General features: G+C 33.3%; 1 protein-coding gene and 1 pseudogene across 1 annotated transcript in view; both read right to left on the reverse strand.

Annotated features, from left to right (window-relative positions):
* Positions 1–26,706, reverse strand: part of LOC126744686 (ATP-binding cassette sub-family G member 4) — a 216,363-nt gene that overhangs the window by 170,976 nt on the left and 18,681 nt on the right. The window lies entirely within an intron of this gene.
* Positions 1,029–3,637, reverse strand: LOC126744687 (uncharacterized; annotated as a pseudogene).

Below are 26,706 nucleotides of genomic sequence, written 5' to 3' on the forward strand. Positions count from 1 at the left end.
TGCCTATGATTTATATATTCATTTATACAAAAGAAACTTTCATTTGTGGGGTCATTTCTCGTTTTTAAATTAATCCATTTCTTTTACCAATTTTATTCTTATCCCTTCGAAGCAAGATTCTGACATCGCTAATCTATGAGAATTTGTATCTTTGATCAGTTTTATATTACCTTTTAGGCTCAAACAAGTCTAAGTTGGTTTTTGTTAAGTCATGATTCAATTAGAATTTTTTATTTCCTCCAAGTCTCAGATTCGTTAATGTTACCTTTATAGGTCGACATTCAGTGACCTTAGTACACGTACTTTTCCTACACCTAGTCCAAAGCCTTTGCGAGATACTTGTAAAACCAGACCTGTTGTTATTAGCACCGGCAACAATCATTATTTTAGTGTTTGAATTATTGATTTCCAGTCCATACCATCTGCTGTGATTAGGGTACCGTAGGATTATGCCTTCCCAATGGCAAAGTTGGCGTTGGCTTGCGTTCGGTAGTCGAGCGGTAACATCAAAGAGATGCCTGTTTGTGTCGAATTTGGTGTGGACGAGATTTGGATTATTTTCAAATTTCAGTCGTTCGAAAACATTTGTTCTGTGCGTGCGTATTCTATGCATATTTTTGATATGGAGTGGACCGAAGATTTGTGCTTAAAATTAATAGAAATTCATAGGGATAACCCTATTTTATGGGACCCTACAAATTTACAATTTAAATTGTCAAAAAAGAAAATAGACATTTGGCAAAACATAGCTAGTCAATTTAACTGCGACATTTCAGAAGTTAAGAAAAAAATTGAAAGTTTAATGACTTCTTACCGCCGAGAAGTTCGCCGTGAAAATACAACGTTTTCTGGAATGGGGACAGAAGATTTATACCGTTCAAAATGGTTTGCATTCCAAGCTATGCAGTTTTTAAATAGCAAGTTTCGTCCAAGAAAAACTAAAAACACTGAAATTGTAAGTATATATACCTACTTTATTATTTCTTAATTAATATAGGTACTAATTTTAAAAAATAGGCAGTTTTTCATGAATTTTGCAAAAATAGGTTTTTGTGAATTTTGTGAATGTAAAACCTAATATTTAAAAAAACAACATATTAAAAATACATAGATGTCACAACACAGTAGAGACACCTTTTCTATGCTTTCACCGTTGGACGTAAAATTTTCAGCAAACTCAGCTCGTATTTGTTCAGCACTTGTAGCCGATTTTCGAGCTACTTTTGGAATGGTGGTTAATCCAGTTTGACCATCGGATTGTTTTCGCCATAATCCTTCTATTATTTGTCCATTTATCTCGATATCAAAACTTCCATTTGGACTATACACATGTTTCGAAGATTGATTTTTTCTCAAATAATTGTGCAAGTAAATGCATGCCATAACAATATTTTCTGCTTTATGTGGTTCTAACAACATTGGCTTCCTTAGAACTCGAAACACCGCAGATAATATACCGAATACGTTTTCAACAATTCTTCTCGCTCAAGAAGGTCTATAATTAAAAACACGTTTGGAAGATCTATTTTGATGAGAGCCTGGGTATAGTTTTAAAATATTATCTTTTAAAGGGAAGGCTTCATCAGCAACGAAAACATACGGGATATGGTTGTGTCTTCATGGTAAAACATCTGAATTTGGCAAATTAAGAGAATTTTCTTCGAGTTTTTTAAACAAAGTTGCATTTCTGAAACCACCTCCGTCAGAAATTCTTCCCTGACATCCAATATCGGCATATAGAAAGTTGTAATCAGCATCGACAAGTGCAAAAAGGACAATGCTAAATGTTGATTTTGGTGCTTGTATTTGTATATGCTTGCCATCCATGGCACCGAGGCAATGGGGAAAATTCCAATTTTCTTCATATTGGCGAATTACTTTAAGCCAATCCTCGAATGTTTCGGGTAGCTGGAAAGAACGTTTTGATTTATTAAGGAAATAACAAAAGTAGCTAATAAAAAATAAAATAGAAAAAGAAGAAAGGTACAAAAATAAAAGTTTATAACTGCTGAATATTGTTATGTACGATAACAAACTATGCAATTCCGGGTTCCGACTAACAAGCAGATCAGTTTAAAAATATGGGTAATAGCCGAGATTAATACAAACCAATTGCAATTACACAAAAAAATGTTTTGAAATCATGAGCATAGGACCAATTATTAGACTAGGTAATTATTTCTCAATTATTTGTTTACAGGAGACCAATTTGGCCGGAAACACTGAATCAGAACATACATCATACAGCAACAAAGCAGTGAAACATACAGCAAGAAAGCAGTGAACTTGTACAGGAAGACGGAGAAAATATTGAAGAGACACAAGTTCAATCAAATAATAAAATAAGTAAGTGTAAATCACTCACAAATATAAAACCAAAAAATGTGAGAAGCGAGGATCCTCGAATAGGTGATACCTTCAACATCTTGAAAAATTTTGAAGCAAAGAAAGCCAGGAGAACAGAGAAAACGGAATCTACTATATATGGGGAGTATGTCGGAAGCCAGCTTGAAAAGTTTGATCCACATACACGAGCTGTGGTTAAGCACAAATTTGCCACTATTCTTTTCGAAGCAGAAATGGGAACATATCGACATCTGCATGCTGCATCTATGCATCCAAACCCCAGCCCACAATGGAGTTACCCTGAAAGTAACAGTTCGGCGTTAACATCGACTCCATTGCCATCACCCAATTATAGCCAGCAACCAGAACAGACATTCCAAGGAAAAAAAACATCTGGCTGGGTTGCAACATCAGCAACCAATACTGACTCTACACCTGCATTTTTATCAGCGCTCGGTTCTGCTTTAGGACTTATCGCACTCAGTATGGCACAACCCTCGACATCCACTAATAAGCCATCACCTGGACAATATGAACAACTATATTAAATGCCGCAAATAAAATAATACCTACTTAAGTACCTAATGTTTTTATAGGCTAAATTTTATAAACAAAACCAAATAAAAATTTACCTTGATATGTTCTTGTAGTGATTAAACTAAGGCCAAGCAAACTTCTGGAATAATGGACGAGATTAATTGCTTCAATACTTTAAATGTGTACGCCAGACTAGTAAAGGAATTTCCAGTTGCTAGATAGTGCAGGGTAATGGCCAATCTTTCTTTAGCTGGAATAGCTTTTCGGTAATTGGTATTCTTTTTCTCAATTTTTGGAGCCACTAAATTAAGCAGTTCATCAAATATTTCTGGGGACATTCGGCAGAAGTTCCTAAAATGACCAGAATCTTCATTCCGAAGCTCATCCAATAAATTACTCGCGTTGTAGGAACTTCTGTTTTTATACGGTGTTGTCATCCACCAGCGTCTGCGCCTTCGCTTCTTTTTTTTTTGTTTAGTAAATTATGTAAAACGAGAAATCCTGCTCTTGCACACATTAAATCATCATCACTTTCGCTCGATGACATCTTTAGCTCAATGAAAAATTGAAAAACCACCACACAATCAAAAAAAAATTAAAACCACCGAACCGCTACCAACGGTCTTCAATGCAACACTAAAAATTCGGTGTGGACGATGTTCTCAAATCCTTACCAACGCTTACCAATTCGGCACATGTGCTGTCATTGGCGTTGGTCTACGTTGGAAACTCGGTCTGTACGCGGCTTAAGCTGTTCGCCTGTTCGTAATAAGGCAGGTCTCTTGGCAAGAATAAAGCGAGTTTTTAAAGTCTGTTTATAAATATTTCTAAATTTTGCGGAACAACCTGTGCATAAGAATTTGTCTTATCCTTTAAAAATATTGTACTACCTCAGATTTTTTTTAATAGTATTTCTTTGATTTTTAACATTTGTGTCGAGTTTGTTTATATATTTAACTTCTTTAATGGCCATGTTAAAATGTTGGTTCTCCGTTTGTTTACTCACACTATCTTATTTTTACTATTTTAGCTCTTGACTTGTTGTCACAAGGTTAAATAGTGAACAAAAATTTAATTAGATAGTCAATTTCTGGAAATTTTAAACTTTTTATTATATGCTGTCACATTTAATGTATTAAAATTGCCTTGTTTATGCCATTTAGCTTAAAAATAGAATGATTATTATCATAAATGCGAAATTATATGAAGTAATTTTCAACAATAGATAATTTTTCTGTCAGATAGTTCTGTCGGATTATGAATTATGCTATTATGATATTTTTCATTGCGTTCTTATTTTACTACAATGCTAAAATGATAAATAATAAGTTTACTATAGTATTTAATATTAATTTTTGTTTATCTTTCTGATAATTTTTTTAATTGGGTCAAAGTCGATTCGATTAGGTCAAGAGGCCAGAAAATGTTTGTGTCATAGAAATTAAATATTTTTAATAAGTACATCTGCGTTGAATTTTAGCTTTTTTGAAGTCCGATAGCTCTGTAAACTTTTAAGAAGTAATTTAAGATGTTTCGCTGTTGAGTTTCTACTTCAAGTTGTCAGTTTTAAGTGCCAGTATTTTAATACTATTTACAATATCTCCTTATATAAATATATTCCTATTTAAAGTCCAAAAAGGTAGTCCATTTTTCTCAAAAAGGCCTCTTAATAATAAATATTCAGAGATTTGAGGGACACAAAGTCAACGGTTTCAGAATATAATCTGATTATTAATTGCTGTTGTGTTTGTTGACTTTATATCCCTTCAATCTCTGAATATTTATTTAAAGTCTTCTAATATATCCTGATGGTAGATCGAAGAACTACGTAAAGGAACTGTTCGATGATGACCGGCCGAAGTCCCTCACGGAGAGGGATGATGACAGAGAAAAGGGATCTTATAGGAATAATTATGCTAATAATAATAATGTGTTATATTACGGAAGATATCTATAAGTCAATATTACAAACAATATTACAATTACAGAAACCTTATAAATTATGTATTAACAGTAAACAAACATCAAAATGACCATACAAATGCAACACAAGAAGTTCATAAAAAGATTGATAAAACTAAATATCAAGCAGAACAGGATCCTGGAACATAGCACACATAAATAACATAACTGATACTTAAGAGAATTGAACAAGGTCAAATGTTATCATTTAGATACTTCCGTAGACAGCTATGCTTTTTTAGTTTTCTTTTAAATGATTCAGCTCAAGAATACTTTTTATTAAGAGGAACATGGTTATAGATTTTTTGGCTCAGATTAATCAATTAATGCCTGGTAAAAAAAGTAGTGAGTAAGGGAAGGGGAAAGTCGTTCAACTGACGGGTAACATGTAGGATTTTTGTAGGAGATCTTACACACTTATTATATACTTATCAGGGCCGATGTTTCCAAGATAAATATTGAATAGAGTGTCAGACTCCTTTTTGAACTTTTTGAAATAAATAAAGGTCTACATGAAACTCTTAAGTCGGAGGAATAGAGATGCCTAACTGCCATCTTTTATAATAAAAATATTATGTTTAATAGATCCTTGCCAGCTAACCTCCAGAATGGCAAACCATATCTGATATGTGATTCTATTAAGGCAAAGAACACCGAATGGGCAACTTCCTTCCTGAGCTCGCGTTTCAGAACCCTGAGAGCAAACCAGCCGAAAGACAACTTTGATGCTAGATTCAGAATATGATCCTTAAATTTCAATTGACCATCAATGGTAATACCCAAGAACCTACAATTCTCTTCATTCTGCAGACGTGTCTGCTCATTAATCTTAAGATTCCTCACGTCACACTTGAAACCCAAAACGAAAGATTTTTTCGCATTAAGCATAAGTCGGTTTGGATCACACTCAAATTTTTAATCTGCATGATCCAGATGATGCCAAACAATTGTGGTATTATCTGCAAATAAAACCGACTGGCCGCAAGTTGCAGAAAGTTTAAGTCATTGATTTAAAGTAGGAACAAAAGCGCCGACCCCGGTAGCACCGTGGGCAAAGTGTTCACGATGCGATCGTGTGGTCTCAGGTTCGAATTCTGGTATGGGCATGGTTGTTTGTGTTTGTCTTACAGAAACAAAAACACTCGTGGTTCGGAACCCACGTTAAACTGTAGGTCCATGATAAACAACAAGATTGGGCTGCCGTCGAAATACGAAGCGAGTCCATTGTAATTGAGGAAGAAAAATAAGAACAAAAGAGGCCCCAACACTGATCTTTGTGCGGGCACCAGATTTAAGTGTTTTAATTGAAGTTTTAATTAAGTTGAAACACCATCCAAGAACCTAAATATAGCATCGTGAGTAGTTTTTTGGAATCCAAACTGAAAGTGGATAAAATCTTATTCTGAGACAAAAAAAAATCAGAATTCTGGTTTTCGTCAGTATCTCCAATACCTTAGAGAGTGTAGATAGAATCTAAATTAAACGATAGCTACAAGCCTGATACAAATCACCGCCCTTATGTAAAGGAATAATCAATGTCCTCTTCAGACACACAGGAAATCTGCTAGTTTGTTAGGAGAAATTCATGCCACAGGCCAAGGAACGCAAAGCATTCTGCAGTGAAAAAAAAAGTAATTTTACAAAAACATTAACAAATCCCGAAGATTTGTGATTTTTAATGTTCATGACCAACTCCAGAACTTCAATGTTGTTTGTAGAACGAAAAAAGAACGAACCTTTTTAAGCATTCTTATGGGAAAACTATCATCAACTTTGTAACAAATTACGTTGTAAAAGCAGGTAAATGGATCCGATGCGGCATTGATTCCATCCCAAGAAACTAACGTCATTATTTGCGCAAATTTATTAAAGTTAGCCTTACTAAATATTCTTCCCGGATATCTACTTGACGATAACAGAATACTACATGGAAAATGGGCCTGAACAAGCTCATGATCAGAAGTACCAGACGATAAGACAGAGCATGTTACATCGCTTATGTTAGTGCAAAAGTAATCTATGATAGTAGCCGAGGAGGATGTAATACGTGTGGGAGCATGAACATCCATCTTAAGACCTTACGATTGAATTATTCTGATTAGTAAAGTTCGTTGGGTGACAAAAAATCAGCATAATCGACATTTAAATCACCACCCAATATGACTTTGGAATGTAATAAAAGTTCAAATAAAAGAGAATCAAACTTTTCCAAAAATACATTCCCACTATAGGAGAGCCTGTACATACAAAGAATGTATAAGTTAAGATGTTCGGACTACACATTAACACTTCCTAGACAAAATTAATCGTCTTCTCTAAGATACATATCACTGAAACGCTTCTCATCAGTGGCATAATAATTGAACATGTATCTTGGTACCATAATCGACTCGCTGTGTGACCTGAAGCGGGAGATACATCTAGAACAGAGAAAAATTTTCACCAGAATGAAGCATATCTTCACCACTTTTGATTTAAGCTTGGAGCTCAGAATGCGCATAGTCAGGTGCTATATTTTCAGTGTACATATAACTGGACGGTTGTGAAGGCTGGACTCTCGATTTGATAACTGAGAAAAAGATCGAGGCTTATGGGATGTATGTATATTATCGCATGCTTCGTCTTTCATGGATTTACCAAGTTACAAACGAAAAGTTATTCAGAAAAATAAAAAAGGGAAAAAGTTATTAAACATCACTAAAAAGGGAAAAACAAAATACAGTGGCCATATCATGAGTAGCAAAAAATACGAATTACTGAAGCTGATAATTAAAGGAAAGATTCAAGGACTAGGATTTGTTGGAAGACAACTCCTGGTTGAAAGATATACAGATGATTCGGGTGCACTTCGACTGAGATTTTCAGAGGTGCTGCATCCAGGATAATGTTAAACATATGGATCGCCAACCTTCGTGAGAAGAGGGCGTGATAAGAAGAAAAAATATATATTCCGTTTAAAACAAAACAGAACCCACTGCCATAAAATAAAATTTCTTTAAAGCATTAAATAGAAAAGCGCGAAATCATGTTTTTGTGTTTTTTTTTCTGGATACAATATTTAATTAAAATTATTTATTTCTTTCTAAAAATGATGAAATCAACTGTTTTTGGAACGCTATAAATTAGAGAGACACGCCAATACAACTATGTTAAGCAAAATATCGGTGGAAAGCAAAAAGTTAGTTGATCAAAGCTATGGGTGCAAGATTTGGTACTCAGGCTGTACATAATCGCTTAAGGAAATATCGGTTGAACGCAAAAAGGATAGCTAGAGTATCCGCTCTGGACTCAACATCTCAAAGTGGAAGGTGGTTGTTTGTATAAAACATGATTTGATGCAACATCCACATCACGTACTGTATTCAGTTTGGGTACTCGAAAAAAATCCTGTTAAGATGAACTTTTACGTTCTTTTTATGGTGATTGATACCAAAAAATTGTCTGAACTCTGCTGTCAAATCACGTATCAATTGTAAATTCATTAAATCCAATTTTGATTTAAATCTCTGCAGTTTGGAACTTTATGACGTATATTACTATTACATCTTAAGCAGCTTAGCAATAAAATTCTTTTATACAGGGTGTTTTAGAACTATGGGATCAAACTTCTAGGGGTTACTACAGTGCAACAGTAGAATCCATTTGAGTATAGGAACCCATGTCCGTAAATGTGTCACTACGCCACTACGGCCCTAAGATGCGTTTAAATTTAGAAAAAATATTAATTACCTAAATAGGATCTGATGCATTTATTTTTACCTTTTGTATATGATATTATCACAACAATTGTTCAAAATGTCTTCCTCCAACCTCAATACACCGAGTTAAACGCCGCACATGATTTCGGCGGACTACACTAAAAATTTCATCCTTGTTTTGAATGATTTGAAATGCTGCTGTTATTCGTCCAATTAAGTCTAGCTCTGATTCTACTGGAGTTTCGTAGACTAAAGACTTTACATGTCCCCACAAGAAAAAATCGAGCGACGTTAAATCGGGTGACCAGCCAAATACTCGCGTACTTGTACAGCAAAGTGAGCCGGCGCTCCATCATGCTGAAACCACATTTGCTGTCTAACGTTTAGTGGAACATTTTCAAGGAGAACTTTTTCCAAGAAACGCAGATAAATAGGTCCTGTTAATCGTTCCGGTAGAAGGTATGATCCAATTAAATAATCATCAACAATGCCTGTCCATACGTTGACAGACCAACGATTCTGATGTTTTTTTGGAAAAATTGCATAAGGATTTTCTTCGTCCCAAACATGGCTATTCCTACTATTAAAAATACCGTCTCTTGTGAAAGAGGCTTCATTGGTCCACAAAACATATCGTAAAAAATTTGGTTGTGAAATGATGTGATCCAGAAGCCATAAAAAAAAATTGAATTCTATGATTATAATCGGCTGCAGTCATACCTTGAACTTTCTGGAAGTGGTAAGGATAGAGTTGTTGCTCGTGTAGTACCCGCCAGACAAAAGCATTACTCGTATTCATATTGTTAGCGACGTCACGTGTGCTATTTGATGGTTCACCGGCAACTCGCTGAAGCACCTCTTCTTCAAATTCGACCGTTCTTACGATTCGAGCAACACCAGTATCATGCATCTTGGTCTTAAACATGCCTGTCTCAGCGAGCCGGCGATGAACCGCAATAAACTTTTTGTATCCAGGGTGCTGTCGTTCGGGATAACGTTCATAATACAATCGCGATGCTGCTCGTGCATTGAAGTTTGTTGCTCCGTATGCCAAATGCATATCCGCCAATTCTTGATTGGTAAAGTTCTCCATTAGCAATAAATGTTTAAAAATTGTAAGCTATAAAATTTTTAAGCATGACATTGAGAATTGACATTGATAAGCGTTAATTTTAAACAATTGTTGTTATGGTGTCATGTACAAAAGGTAAAAATAAATGCAGCAGATCATATTTAGGTAATTAATGTTTTTTATAAATTTTAACGCGTCTTAGGGCCGTAGTGGCGTTGTGACGCATTTCCGGACATGGGTTCCTATACTCAAATGGATTCTTCTGTTGCACTGAACAACCCCCAGAAGTTTGATCCCATAGTTCTGAAACACCCTGTATATGAATAACTTTTTAAATGTTTGTCGCCACAAATATATCTATTTAAAACAAAAACCTAATGTCTTGAACACTTTAATTACCCTAAATATGTCACTTACTTATATAGCTCACCTTCCTCTGGTACGTAAAGCCAGGTACGGATAAATTTCTAGCAATCCGGGATTAGATTACCATCGTTAAAAATACTGACTATTTCTGATGACAAGTTTTATCTTTCTTTAATAATTGAATATCATTCAAGTGACTAGTTAGAGGATCGTTTGACCTAAGCATATTTTTTATAAGTTTAGAAGAAATTGATTGGCGGAACTATTTGATGAGTCAATGATGGTGTGATGATTTATTTATTTATTTATTGGTGCCAAAAAATCTTTCGAGCAATACAGCCACTTCCCTCTTTTAAAAAGTACAAACTCTTACATAAGTTAAAATACAGAAAAAACTATTTTAATTAAAATTACAATAATAAAACTTCTTCAGTAATAATAATATAAAAGAATCTAAAATTCAAAGAAACATACATTAAATATTAACCACGTAAGACTAACAAATTTACAGAGACTTTAGCAAAAATGCAGTACATACATAAACTACATAATATTTCTAAAAAGCCATAGTCAAGTGATCTACCATAGGCCTTAAACGAGTAAAAGGGGTAATTAATTAAGAAATGGTTAACTTTGTTTTTGAATAATTAAAGTGGCAGAATACTGAGTGGCAGGTGATGGCAAGGCATTAAAAAACTTAACTCCATAGTGAGAATGCGCATTGGTGACGATGCAAAGGTGGAATTAGGGAGTTATTATTTCTGATAAGCAGCCGTATCAGCATATGCCGCATACTTGGTTACATTTTCCCTAACATATTAGAATATTGAACACTAGAATGAATGCACAGGATCGAGTGAAATTTTCAGTTCCCTAAAGTGGGATTTACTCTCTCAGCTCAAACGAGAAATCATCCTTACATATCTTCTTTGCAATGCAAATATCTTAGACATGTACACCGAGTGTCCCCAACTGATAAGACAAAATATGATTATAGACTGAAAATAGCTGAAATAAGTAACCCTAAGCGTACGCTTTAAGGCAGGGACTGACAAATTACGAATAAGGAATATGCATTTTGACAATTTGGATGAAAATTATACTCATCCATTTAGCTACATACGTAGTATTACCAACCAAACAATTATTCAACTAATTCAAATAAACTCTAAACAATTATTATAACTGTGCTTTTAATAATTATTATTAATTTTTTTCTACAAGAGATTTGTTAATATAAATTTATTTTAATCGTTATTTGAGTAATTTTCTCCCTAAATTACACTCGTACCTAAACATTTTAAGATAATTTTGCTTTCAAGCGTATATTCTTTGAAAAACAACAACAATCGGTCATTTTCGTATTCTGTAACATATTTCGCCAAAAAATGAAAATGAACTCATATTGTTTTTAGCAATACACGCTTTCATACAAAATTATCGAAATTTTTTAAGGACTTGTGTAGTTACGTCCGATAATTTTTTAACATGACTAAGCACCAAGATCTCGAAGAGAAAATGCATTCTGCTGGATTTTGGTTTCATTCAAACATAATCTGTTTGAAACAGCCTAGTCTTTTAAGTTAGCACATGACTCTTGAAAGATACGAGAAACATTGATTTTACCAGCATCAGCAAATAAAGAAGTTGTGTCATCCGCATAGAGATAATACACATATAACACAGTATGACAATTAGGCAGATCATTGATGTATACCAAGAATAAAATAAACCCTAGAAAAGAGCCTTGTGGAACTCCATATTTCAATGCTAAACTCTGAGACTCACATTCCTTGAACAATATATACTGATATCTTTCAGTCGGATAGGAGCTAATGCAATGAGGACTACTAGTGTTAAAATTAGTAAGTAGTAACTTAATTTTTGTAAAAGAATATCGTGCTCATTCCAGATGTCTTTGATTGTGCTCTCGATAAATCAAAAAATTGGGAGCAAGGCTTTAAGGCTCCCTTAAAGCTTTTAAGTACCTTCTCACACAAATCCATAACTGTCAAGCTGGTTGAATGCAATTTCTTTAAGCCATACCGTTTTTCATAAAACAATGAATTGAGTTCAAAATACCGTTCAATTTGTGCCTTTAACAAAGATTTTTACAAATATAGGATTCAGCGAAATAGGGCGATAATTTTCAATAATCGACTTAGGACCCTTCTTATGGATGGGAGTTACCTTGGTAGGTTTAAGGCAATTAGGAAAACCTCCTAATGAATTTGCCAAATCGATTTACTTGGTAGTCGTACTATAATCTATTTTTTTATAGTTTTTAGATTAAAATGATTAGTACTTTTACTATTGTTCAAACCATCAATCATCTGAAGAACTTGATCATGAGTTACTCCAGTAAAAGAAAAGGCTAGTCTTGAACTGCCTGTCAATTCAAAGGATTATTTTGAGGCAAGGGAAGCAACTCTTTCAGTTTAATAGGAACTTTAACAAATAATTTATTTGACGAGCTGACATTGATTTTGCTCATCTCGGTTTCTTTAATATTAGAGTTAACCGATCTTATTACTTGAATTGGTCCCACATAGCTTGTGACAGATTATTTGCTACTTGCCTGATTGATAAAATTATTAATTGAATCAATCTTTTTAACTCGAATTTCTCTTCGGTATCTACTTAAGAAACTGCGGACAGTTTCAGAAATAACTAAGTTTGGGCAAACTATGTTAATCAGTGTAAAGAAATAATGTCCCTCGTATTTCTGAGAAAGTGATAAAACCATTTTAATGCCGCTGAGCGTTTGGCAGTCTTGACTTAGATTTTAAGGAAAACAATTCAGATAATTATGCAACAGTAATGCAGTTGAAAAAGCAATTAAAAGACAAGTAATTTTCACATTGTCGCCAATGACTATATTTTCCCAGTTAAAGCTCAGCCATACGGTAAAAATTAAATAGGCCCAATCCGTGATCGGTCTATGACATATACGAGTCTGACCCACTTCAAGCTGCTTTTTCATGCAATTCCCAAATGATCTGACAAAGAGTCGTCACAGACTTATACATTATAATTCTGGATAGAAATATTTGTAAAGATATTTTCTAGACAATTTCTAGCTCGACTTTTATTTGGGGATATAAAGACTTTGTAATCAACAGCGAGAACTTGATAAGATCTAACAACTCTATTATTTGCTGTTTTAGTTACTAGGTTACTATTACTACGTTAGTACTGTATTGGAGGCTACTCCTAACTTATTGATTGAATAACTTTGTTTAATTAATTTATTTAATAAATTTTATTGATATGCTATTATAGTGACAATCTAAAGTTTTATCCCGAGGCTATGCATTTCCTGGACTTGTCTCTTACAAGTCCGGAAAAGAGTAAGCGCGATGTGGATATTTTATACCGCGAATATTGCAAAAGAATAAAATCAACAAGAAACGGCCTTTTTGGACCTGCTAGCTTACTACAAACATGGTGGGTAAAAGTAGTTCCTGCACTTTACACTGCTTCTTTCGCTTGGCTGTATTGCTATACACTTCCTAACTAATTTATCCCTTAAACACATGTATTTTTCAATAATTCAGAATCTATCCAAAATTATTCCAGTTCATAAAAACAGGAAAAGGATTATATAGAAAACTATCGCCAGTTTTCAATGTGTCCATTGGTTTCATTAATAATAAGCCCCTTTCATTCAACTGACTAGCCAAATCGACTTAAGGCAGCATTGTTTTATAAAATATAATTTTAGAATGTCAGATCTCGGTAATAAAATAAGTAACGTAATCATTAAATGCAAAAGTGAATGTGGCATACACAGATTTTTTCAAGTTGGACTTTAGACGGGTTAGATTATAGACAAAGACGTGTGTATTATAGTTTTAGTTACAATTTATTATATTTTTTTAGATACGGCTCTTGAATATTTATTTTATTTTTTGTTGTCCAAAGGCAACACACAACAATTTTTTTTTAATGTCGAAACATTAACCTGTACTGTCATCGTTCTATCTAAATTGAAATTATGCAGCAGATTTTTGTACCTCGAGTGTATTTTCCTATTAACCAGAACTTTTTCGACAGACCATAGTTCTAGGCTGTCGAATGCCTTTTCTTAGTCAACGAAGCATACATACAGAGGTAGATTATATTAATTTTTTTTAATAACTTTTTAAGTATGTCAGAAGCTCCATATCCCTTTTTTAATCTTGCTTATTCAACCAGTTGGTAATTGTTAAATTTGTTCGTTAATCTGTTAGCTTTCTTTAGGAAGTTTTAAGAAGACCCCGTCATTTCCCGCTGCCTTATTTCCTTTCATATTTTGTAGGACGTTGTCATCCTCTGTAATTTCTGACAGGTCTGCAGAATTAACAATTATTGTTCTTTTTAAATTCTTTAGCCGAAGAAGCATTTTTTGGGCTATATACAGATCTTCATAGAGATTTTCACCTGTCTTAATTACCTCAGTTCTGTCGCTTACTTTAAATGCCTAGTTCTTTAGCAGATCTTCTTATTTCCTACTTTAGATTTCATTCCTTTCAAATATCAATTGTTTTCTATTATTCATTATATGGGTTTTCCTTTTTTTAATTAACTTTTCTTTGTTTTCTTATGGTTTTATTTAATACTGCGAACTCCAATGTATTCCTTTTATTTTCATTCAAAAGTTGGCGTCTTCTTAGCATATCTTGGGACTCTCCACTAATTTGAAACTGATTTTGCTGTTGATTCGCGGCGACCCTAGAGCTTGCTTCTAATCATTCATTTGTTATGACAAAGAGTTCTGTGTCTTAGCAAAACCCATCTCCACTTCCTCTGTGGTTTTTTATGACAGTAGGTATTCATTGCAAAAAGTTTGTTTGCGAAAAAATAAAAAAAAAACAAAGCACTATGCCTAATAATTCAATAAATTGGTTTAAATTGTTCTGGTGACCTTTGGAACACCTCTATAAGGAAAATATTTTTATATATCTTTCTGTTGCAATGAAAGTATTTAATCTATGAGAAGGTATGCGATTGTGTCACGTTAAATAAAATATTTTAGATTAGGTACTAATTCTGAATAATAATCATATTACGTACATAAAATAATAATATTTATTTTTTAACTGTTATATTTATAAAATATTGTATGTTGATAGGTAGGTTCAATACCTCTACATCACACATAGCCTGCGTGAATATTCCGAGTTAAGAAACTCATAAACCGCGTACATAAAAATACATAATGAAATTGCTATTACCGAGCTGGTCAAATTTTATTATCTTTTAAAATATACTTAGGTTATATACTTATTATTATATTTCAAATTGTTTTATCAGATAATTTAAATTTTATTGGCAAATATCTATATCTAAGGCAAAATCCGTTAAAATCAAATTTATTTTATTATTTAGAAGAAAATAACCATTTGATAGAAAGTTTATATCTGGCATTTAATTAATGGTCTATGATGCTTAAAAATGCAAAAAAAAACGGGTCAGAACTTTAACGATATTTTTTAGATTCTTAACTTTATTCCTGATTCAGATAGTGAAAAATAATTAATAAAATGACAAAAACAAAAGAAAGAATTTTAGTGTTAAAAAAATAGTTAATTTCTAAATTCTATTAATTGATTAATATAAACTAATACTGCAGCTAGTAGTTTATTTTATTCCTAATTGTATTGATTCTAATAGAGAGGTGGGTAATAGTTGTTATTATGGATTAGCCTCTAGGGTGTTTTATTGTTTCAGAAAGCTCTCCAGAGAATAAGTGCAGGGCAATCTAAAAATCTGAAATTGTGTTATTCCTCATAAAATTTGTTGATATTATAGTGCTTTTTTTAAGGCTTGGCTATCTTTAAAAATGGCAATGCCTCTTTTAAAGTAGCCTTTACACAGGTTTTCTCTTTTTTCACAGGTATAAAGTGTTTATTATAAAAATACTAACAGAAAGACTAACCAAAAAACTCGTCAGCTATCAGCCCAAAGTCAAGCCGGTTTCAGAAAAAAATTTAGCACTTTAGATTATCTCTAAATTATTAAAACAATTATAGAAAAGGCCAAAGAATACATCCGTTATCTTTAGATATATTTCATGATCAAAGAATGGGATTATTAAAAGGTATTCTCAAAGCAGATTTATCTCGGAGGATATCGCTGGCATGGTCAACTTTTGGAAGAGTTATAGATATTTTTTATTTATTTATTTTATCTCCCAAGCACACTCCTTTAATCAGTATGTTCTCCCAATCTTAACATACCGCACAGAGATATAGGCGATATTTTCAAGAGATTACAAATTACACAATGAGCAATAGAAAGGTAAATGATATGTGGCCATTGAGCTTAAAGTTAAAAATTCACTGAAAAATGGGACGTCATAACTCAAACTTTGAGTTATGACGAACATGAACTTAAAGAGTTTTCAAATGGCTTGAAATTTTTAGGCCTAAAATCCTATAGGAGGTTAAATTGATGTATACTTTTTGGAGCAGATCGCTAAACAGGGAGAGTCAATATGAGCGAATCTCAATATAATTGAAAAAGCCCAGAAACCACGACGTCTCGGGAGACGCTTGGAAGGTTAGCGAATTTTCTGGAATCAAGGAGCCGCGTCGCCACCAGGAGTCAGTTGTCAGTTCAGTGCAGTCAATTTCGGAATACTAATTGGGAGATTTAAATCAGATATAAATACTTGTTGATAAATACGGTGAAAATAAATATTGCTAATAGTCCTAAATGATTGTAGTGTAAGGGTGTAAATAAATAAGTGGGCTATTTTTGTATATTTGAATAAAAAAATACTTCAATAAAAAACAGTTCATTTTACCAGAAAAAGGCCATACTTAGACATTTTTTTACGAGTTTTGAATAATTCAGTTTTTTAAACTTAAACTACGGTAGAAGGAAGAAATGGACCGGACTAAGAATGATAGAAGAGCTTGTCAGAATGGCAATAGACAGAAATCAATTCCAACATGTAGTCACCACCATCCATTGAGTGGATAGGCAGCTTGATTGATTAATTGATTCGACTGAAACTTTAAATAGTAGCTGATTCTTAAAAAAAAAATTTAGAAAAAAAAGCTCTGTATTTTGCTTTCAAATGCCATATAACTAAAACTTTTATAAACCATACAGGGCGAGCAATAATAAACTTTTTCGAAGAAGATCCGACACAAAAACCTTACGTTCTTTCATAACTTTGTAAAGTCCAGATATTAAATACTATAATAAGCTAATTATTTATGTAGAATTAAAATTTTACAACTTTAATAGCTTTTAAGCTATTCGAATTTTCACGTTATCATTCATTCTCAATGTGCTTTAATCATATAAGATGATGAAAACTCTCTATATGCTCTCAAATTTAGTTTTACAACACATACTTAAGTTTCCGGATTCCACCAACAATACAAATATCCAAAAAATACATTTTATTTTGCGTTTTTTGAGTAATTAGAGATGACAACCATCAAAGAAATTAGTGGTGTAAATTATTACTACAACCGAGAACTGACCGTGGAAACATTTTTTACTTCGTGACGGGTGGATGGGACTTGGTTGAGCTTATTTTATTTACGAAAATGAACCGGGAATTGTCAGGGAAGGAAGTACCTAATCTGAAAATAATTGGGGAATATATGCATATCGATTATGAATATTGTGTTTTGTGACTGGGAAAATTCGGAAAAAGTCTTTGACGTCTTCAAAAAACGCATTTTTTAAAACCTCAGTGGGTCCCTCCTATCCGGTTACCTAGTATCAAATTTGAATTTTTTGTTTCATTAAAAATAGTTAAATTTATGCACCGTGGATGGTATTTATCTATTAATTTTAAAAGTTATTGACTTTTAAGGTCACATGACTACTATACCATTTTTGCTAGTAGTCCGGTTTTATTGAATATTACAATTTAGTTATGTTGACAATAGTAAGTTCACGTAACTGCCATAACTGTTTTGGTATTGGTCAGATTTGGTTTAAACAAATTTTTAATACGTTTAGTATTGTGATGCTCTGACATCTATAACTTTTAAAACTTTTTATCTATTTGTCCAAATTTATTAAAATATTGTATTTGGGTTTTATACAACTTATAATAGCTGATTTGATGTTGACATATGTCCTTTGAAGTTTATTTCTGTTATTCTTACTGGCTACTGAACATACTTTAAAATATGAATATACTATAAAATATGAAGGACAATACTATAAGAACTCATCTTCGTTTTTCTTTCCATTAAACGTTGACCATTCGACTAATTACACTTGATAATTTAAAGTTTTTTTCAAGAATTCCTTCCAAGCTCTTCAAACTAGTCCCCACGGACCAGAATAATTGTGTTATTATATAACATAAGTTTGTCTTATTTAATTTCTTTTTAAATATTGCTTAGATGGTATGAAAATGATAATAAGCTATTCAAAGTTAAGCAACTGCACCGTAACTTATAATTTAAACGCAATTATTTTTTTACATAACGCACCATAAGATATTCTCGCTAGACTTTCACCGATTTAATAGCTGCCTATATTCGAGCGAACAAGTTTGCTATTCAAAATAAATAGTAACCACGTTAACATTGTATATGAATTGTGCCTATGAAAATTGATTTATAAATCAAAGACTAAAGCTGCAAAAACTTTAAATAATATGATGAAAAATGGTTTTCTTTTTAACACCTTTCAAGCAAAAAAATAAATTTACTATTTTTAACTCTTTTGATTAGTTAGTTATTTATTATCGTACAGAAACGTATCATCCATTTTTCTCTAAGAGACCAAACGAAAACAAAACAAAAGTAAGAACACAAAGTCACGGTCTCATCAAATTCATATAATTTTTTAAAAGCTACACGTGTTTCGCTCCTATCGGAGCATCATCAGGCCTAAAAATACATTAAGATATTTTTTACAAAAAGAACGCTTATAAATTATGATAAAACTCATTACCTAGACCTACACAGATCACATTACAACTAACAACAAAAGAAAATCTAGGTTAAGTTAACAATTCCCACCATAGATAAAAATGTATGCTTAAAAAAATAAAAATGTAAAATGTCACCAGTGGGGAACGATCCAGCAACCTTTAGATTCACATGCGCGCGTCTAACCCATAGGCCACCAAGTAACATAATCAAACATAGGGAACAATCCGAACTATACTAATAAGTGTGAATATAAGTAAACAATCTTAACAATAAAAACTAAAAATATCTAAAATCGAAAAAGAAAAGACTTTTTAAGAGAGGTTTTATAAATGAGGTGAGGTTCAAACGTGAACATATCGTTCACACACAAGGACAGGGCTCTTCTTAGCTTAAGTTATTTCCATTTTTTCTAACAAGTCCAGTTTTTTGCCTTTTGAGCACTCATGCAAAATATCCGCTCCCTGAGTTAAAGAAAAACCATGTGAGGAGGCCGATAAATGATTTGCAAACGGCGATTTAGTTTCAATCATGTCAGTATCCCTATACCTGTCCACCAAACTTATATGTTCCTTTATTCTAGTGGTTTTCTCCCCGATTGCCCTATGTAAATGGTATTACAGTCATTACATCTTAATGAATATAGCTCTGATTTTGAAAAGAAATCTGCCTTATCTATTGTACTAACTAGCTGACTTTTTAAACTGTTTGTAGTTTTAAAAGCAATTGTAAGATTTGTAGAGTTGAAAAACTTCGCAAGCCGAAAAGAAATATTACCAAAAAATTACATTGATCTAAAAAGGTGACTATTTTCATTATTAAGATGGATTAAGTTGTAAGTAAGTTTGTATTTATTATAGAATTCAGAATAAAGGCGATTAATTATATCAAGTGGAAAATCATTATTAAAAGCAATATGTTTAATTATATTTAGTTCATCAAGGAAAGCTTCTCTAGAAAGGGGGATGTTGAAAAGGCGATAGAAAAAGGAATTCAGAGAGGCAAATTTGTAGGAATAAGGAGAGTTTGAGGAGTATTGGATGACATTGTCCATAGTAGTGGGTTTACGGTAGATCTCAAATTCAAGTTTGTTGGTATTTTTTGAAATAAGCACATCAAGAAAAGGTAACCTTCTCTTTCTTCTTCAATGGTAAACGAGATATTTGCGTGAAGAGAGCTTATAGAAATGAGGAAATCCGCCAATTCTAGATCATTTCCATTCTATACCACAAAAATTTCATCCACGTATCTCCTATATACAGTGAGAAAAGCACCAAACTTCCCATTGATAATCCTTTTCTCCAAATGGTGCATAAAAATCTCACTCAGAAGAGGAGAGAGCCCCATTGCTAGTCCAGTAATTTATCTAAAAAACCTGTTGTTGAAAACGAAAAAATTCTGATCAAGTACTAGCTTGAGAATGTTAAAAGATCATTAACAATAAATCTGTCAAGCGGTGATTTAAGCAAAAGGGACCTGACTAGATCAAGGCAATCACCAGGTGGAATGCTTGGAAATAAGTTCTTAACATCCAGAGAAATTAGTTTTGAACCCTCTGGTATGCACACTAGGCCGAGTTGACTTCTGCTATGCTTTAGTATCTCGCAGGTAGAAGTGGCTGATGGATTTTTCAGTATTGTCTGGCTATAATTCAGCCCTGGTAGTTGGTTCAGTGGTTTTGTTATGCCAAATACAGATTCAGGGCCTATAAATGGGCTTCCAGGTCTTCTTAGAATCGACTTTTTCATTGCCTTTCAGTTAAGTTGTTTCAGTTTGCCAGGCTGAGGAGGTCTTCTATACAGTTCCAGACTATTTTGGAGCTGATGTTTGAACATGTTAGAGCTTTTATTGAGTTTTGACTGTCTAAAAAGATTGTTATGTCTTTTTTGATATAGCCTCTTCGCAAGTTTTCCCTTAGGCACATCTCTATAGCACGAATTTCTGCTTGGAATACTGTACAAACAAGTTGACCCTCAGGTTAGGGCCATATATTTTTTCTCCTGTTCCACTATTCATCTTTGATCCGTCGGTATACCATGCTAATTTGTTTCGAATTAGTAATTGTTTCATTTTATCCTCCCACTTCAGCTGGTTTACGAATGGTTTATTCATGTTGGTTTTGGTCATCATAGTGTCACTGCTGATCTGTAAGAGTTAGTTTTTGATTGTGTTTATTATTCTTGTATGACCTGTGTTTTTCATACCAGTTGCCATTGTATTAAAGTATGCATACCTCCATTCCACTCTCCTCTTTAAGAATAATATTGAGTGGTAGGAAGTTTAGCAGGTTTTCCACGGCAGCAGTTGGCGTGCTACCTATTGCTCCTATAAGGCATAGGCAGGCAAGTCTTTGGAGTTTGGATAGTTCTATTCTTGCTCTGGTTTGTTCAACGTTTGGCAACCAAATTATTGCGCCATAGGTTAATTCGGGTCTTATAACAGTAATGTACGCCATTTTACTATGTAAGGTGAGAATCCCCAAGTCTTTCCTACTGCTCTTTTGATGGCCATCAGCACGCTTTTGTGTAATGCGTATTCGATATGCGGATTTCAGGTTAGTTGTGCGTTAAGAACGGTACCTAAGTATTTAACTTCCCTGGCAAATTGCAGACAGTTACAGAAGAGAGTTGGATTGGCCAGATCTTCTATCTTTCCTCTTTTCGTAAATGGAATAAGTAGAGTTTTTTCAAGATGAAAGGTGAGTTTCGCCCGACTGCACCAGAATTCTACAATTTTCAGTCCTTCTTGCATTTTTTTGGACATGTGTCATGGACATGCTTTTATCCCTCAATGAGTATAGCTAGATATTAGCGTACCCCTGGGCGTATATGCCTTTATTGCTTATTTCTTTTAGGAGTTTATCTACAACCATTTTTCCAGTAGCGGGGACAGAACCTCACCCTATGGGTATTCTACAGATCCCTTCAAAGGGTCACCATTTAGGATGGCCATTTTCGAAGCCTATTATTAACCCATCTATCAAAGATTTTATTTATGTCATGTCTTAGCAAAGCAGCGTTTATAGATTCAAATAAGGTTCAATCAAACGCCCCTTCAATGTCTAAAAAGGCTGCAAGGGCAATTTCTTTTTTGTCATTTACGGTTTTGGCTACTAGTTGATGTAGTGTACTTTCGCAAGATCTGGCTGATTGGTAGGCATACTGGTTTTTATGTAGTGGCTTCCCTTGAAAATAAGTTTCCTTGACATGTCTTTTAATCAATTTTTCAATTATTTTAATGCAATATCGTAGTTGCGGACCTACGCACTTGATTTGGGAAAAGCTCAGTAGAACTGTTTCAAGCTGTTAAAAATAGTTATAGTTGCCAGCACGATAGCCAACATCCGAAACGGATAGGTACCTAAAGAAGAAGAAACAATAACTTTTTATAAATATAGATATTTTTTAAATGGTAATGAGTTTTATCATAATTTATAAGCGTTCTTTTTGTGAAAAATATCTTAATGTATTTTCTAGGCCTGATGATGCTCCGATAGGAGCGAAACACGTGTAGCTTTTAAAAAATTATATGGATTTGATGAGACCGTGACTTTGTGTTCTTACCTTTGTTTTGTTATTGATTATCGTACAATTAATACAATTGTTTTGTTATTTATTATCGTACAATTAATACAATAGTAGATTGACAGAATCCGTTAGACCGTGTCATTATTTATATTTTATAGTTTTTTATTGAATTATAATAGTGTTCTAAAAAATATTAGAGGCATTAAAAAGTATACAGGTTGGGGAATTTAAGATTACGCATTGTCCAAAATAATAGCAACACCTCTCTGAAAAACATTAAAGAATTTTGTACCATAATCGTTCAAGGAAATTTTAGATCGTTCTAGCCTAGTGTGATTAAATCTGATCTGATTTACCTAACTTGTGGGATAATCATGGTAGTTTGAATTAAGACTGTATACCTCATAATTCCTGCGACAATACACTAGACATTTATAGATAAACGTGCCATGGTATGATCATGATCTCAAACAGTGTAAAACTTGGTCTTACATCAGCCGTATAGCCGTTACCAGTGACAACTCTAACTGCTCTACATTGCAGAGCAAAAATTCTGGCTAGATAGAATGAATGTCGCCAAGCCAAAAGAGTATAGGAAGTCACTGATTGAAATACAACATGATATTTTATCAATGAAATTTCAATTTAAGATGGTTGGGCCTAGCAATATCCCTCAGACTAAAAGTCATACTTTCAGTTTTAGCTTTGTTTAGGGCCAATTTATTTGCACAGAACCAGTCCCCCAAAATATTCATACCCTCAGCTTCTATGAGGATTTTCTCTATCGGAATCTCTAAAAGTAAAGGTTATATCATCATCAAATAATACGAGTTTGGATTGAGATATAAAGTGATTCATCAGCAAATAATGCTAGTTTGAATTGAGATATAAAGTGATGTATGTTATTTATATAAATCAGAAAAAGCAAGGGGCCCAACATTGATCTTTAAGGTACTCCATGTATTTTATGGGAGGTGCTTTAGCATTGGGGTCCAAAAAATGTGACTTGCTATCGGTTACGTAGGATGCCATATGCTTTTAACTTTTTCACAAGAATGTCATGTGAAACGTAGTCAAAAACCTTTGAAATATCACAGCATGTTATACTGTCCTCCCTGAAAGGCCTCCACCATGAACTCCAGTACCTCAAGAATTGCAAAAGTCGTGGACCTATGTTGTCGAAACTAAAATTGAGAAAGTGAGAAAAGTGAATTTGCCTCAGAGTAATTGTAGAGCTGGTTTTTTTGTATAGTCTGAAAAATGTATGATATTATAGGAACCAATGAAATGGGCGGGTAATTTCCGTCAGTAATCCATTCCTATCATCTTTTTTGAATATAGGCACGACTCTTGATCTCTTTGGAGAAAAAGAAAAATTATCAGATTTTATACACATATTTATGAGTTTTGTGCAAGGGACTGTCATTCATATCATACACATCCTAGCCTGGCTGATTTCTTAGGGAGTCAATAATATCCCGGATTTAAATAAAACTTATTTTGGAGAAGGTAAAAGTTGCAGTTAAATGCCTCACTGAGTGATTTAGGATTAATCTATAACTTGTGTTTATAAGGTAAAATAGCCTTAACTGTTTTCTCGGCTGTACTGGGAAAATAGTCATTGAAATCCTGAGCGGTAAATTTGTACTACCAATGTTTAAATTTTTATTTTTCTCTTTAGACAATTTACCACCTTCCAAGATGTCTCAAATACATTTGACGCGATGTTAATGTAGCTTTCCAAGGCAGAACGTTTTGAATTGGGTAAATGAGTTCGTTAGGTTCCTCCAAAAATCTTATTATTATAGAAAAATTTTCAGAGGGTATATTTTTATGCAAATCATTTAAGAATCCCAAAATATTAAAGCATCTGTCTAAATTGATTATTAAACCATTTTGAGTGCTTATATAATAATAATAATAATGATAATAAATATTTTTTATTTGCATACTCAACATAACTACATAAAAAAAGAGAAAGAAATACACATTTATTATTTTATGCAAATAAAAGGCCGACAAATTCAGAATTCTGCCAAGGCAGATTCTGGTCTTTAACATTGTGGCCAAAACTTTAAAAAACTAACTAGAAAAAAAATGTAGAAACGCTTGTAACAGACTAAGTTTAATTATACACACCTACCCAAAAATTTAGAACATTAACATTAACATAGTAGCCCTCACAAAAAAAAGAAAAACACGCACATTAGTTACCCACACTAAACACAAATTTTCAGTCTCCACCCATACCCAAACTAACAATATTGACCCTTCAATATTTTACGCAGATAGCTGCTGACTCATCAGACGCACCATCATTCCCCTGCGACAAGTCTGAACAGACACCAAACCCAACTCAAAATTTATGCCCAAAGCGTTCATCTGATATGCAAAATTATAGGAAAAGGACCTTTTAAATAATTGAGTCTTATGTCTTGGAATATGAATTGTGTTTCTTCTTAAGCCCAAATGGTGAACATCATTTCTAAAAGTAATCTTAAGGTATAGGTAAGGTGGACTACGGTATTTAAGAATTTTATAAAAAAAAGTAAGTGAATGAGCAACCCTGCGATTTTGCATATTTAACCACCCCAGCTCGGAAAGTCTATGGGAAACGCGATTATGTCTGCGTATGCCAAAAATTAGGCGAATACATGAGTTCTGAAGCTTTTGCAATCGGCACCTGTCATTATAGTCTAGGCACCAACCGTAAACAACATCGCAATAATTGCATTGTGACAGCACTAAAGAGTCACAAACATTTTTTTTAATATCTTCACTTAGATAATGCCTATGCAAGTAAATTAATTTTAAAGCAAAATACCCTTTTTTTAGAACATTAGAAACGTGTTGATGAAATCGCAAATCACTATCCACTATTAAGCCCAAACTTTTGCAATTATCTACAACAGGAATATTAGCATCACCCATCTTAATATTAATAGTGTTGCTGTTTAAAATATGGTTAATTTTTTGCTTATTACCAATAAACATTACAGACGACTTAGAAGGATTTAATTTTAGAAAATGCTTTGAAGAAATATCACATATGGCTTGTAAGTCTTGATTAATTTTTGCTTCCGCATTTTTAGCATCTTCTGGCAGAATAGAGTAATACAACTGAGCTGAAGTTCTTTCTAAACCCAGACTGTTTAGGGGGCAAAATATCATTAGCATTTAAAAAATTTCGAATTTGAGTGTCTAAGATTCTTTCAAGAATTTTTGAAAATGTAGGCAGAATACTAATGGATCTAAATTGATTAAAATGTATTGGATTATTTACCCTTGGCAATGGCATCACAAAGGCCTCTTTCCAACATTTGGGAAAATAGCTGCTTTCAATGCATTTATTAATTATATGCAATATAAAAGGTATTATAAAAGGGCAGCACATATGAATTAATGTTACATTAAGATTATCGATACCAAATGGTTTGGATTTAATGCTAAATAAAATAGAACATATATCATTATAACTCACTGTGCGAAATAAAAATAAATTTGAGACGGGCAAGGAATTATTTTTATAAAAATTAATTATTTCCTGACTATTATCGCTGTTGGGTACCTTACTGCTGTCAACAAAATAATTGTTGAAATTATCGGGATTCTTAAAAGCTCCAGGAATCTATTTTTGCTTACAAGGTAATATTTTTCTTAATTCACTCCATTTTTCCCCATATGTGCAGTTCCTAAATTTATTTCTATAAAAAGCTTTTTTTTCTGCTCTAACGGCTGTGGTGGTATAGTTCCTGTAATACTCCCCCGTATAGTGCTTGTAATACTCCCACTTTGCAGGCAATTTACTTGTTTGCTTTTAGCGCTTTATCTCTTAGTTTTTGAAGAAGTTTTATATTGTCTGTCAACCAAGGAGAGTTTCTCTTTTTTCGCACTGTAAATGTTTTAACAGGAGCATGGGTATCAAACAATTTTATTAGGTTGGTATTTAAAAATTTTACTTTGTCGTCAATAGATTGGCCTCTAGATCGGCCTGGAAGTTATCTAAGTTTTCTATATTTTCGGAAGTTATCTATATTTTTTAGGAGTCTATAGGTCACGACTTTAGGAAGCACTTCCGGCACCATACCACTAAATTCAAAGAAAATGCCAAAGTGATCGGAAAACGTAGAGTTAATAATGCCACTCTCTAAAATATTTAGCTGATTAGTAAAAATAAGAGTCGGCTCAGCTATAACCTGCTTTAGATTAAAAGTCTCACACAAAGATATTAATTGGCGTGCATGGTTGTCATAAGCTTTTGAAACATCAATATTAAAGTCCCCGAGGCAGGTTATATGGTTAAA

The sequence above is a fragment of the Anthonomus grandis genome, chromosome 14 (assembly GCF_022605725.1).
Source record: "Anthonomus grandis grandis chromosome 14, icAntGran1.3, whole genome shotgun sequence".
NCBI lineage: Eukaryota > Metazoa > Arthropoda > Insecta > Coleoptera > Curculionidae > Anthonomus > Anthonomus grandis.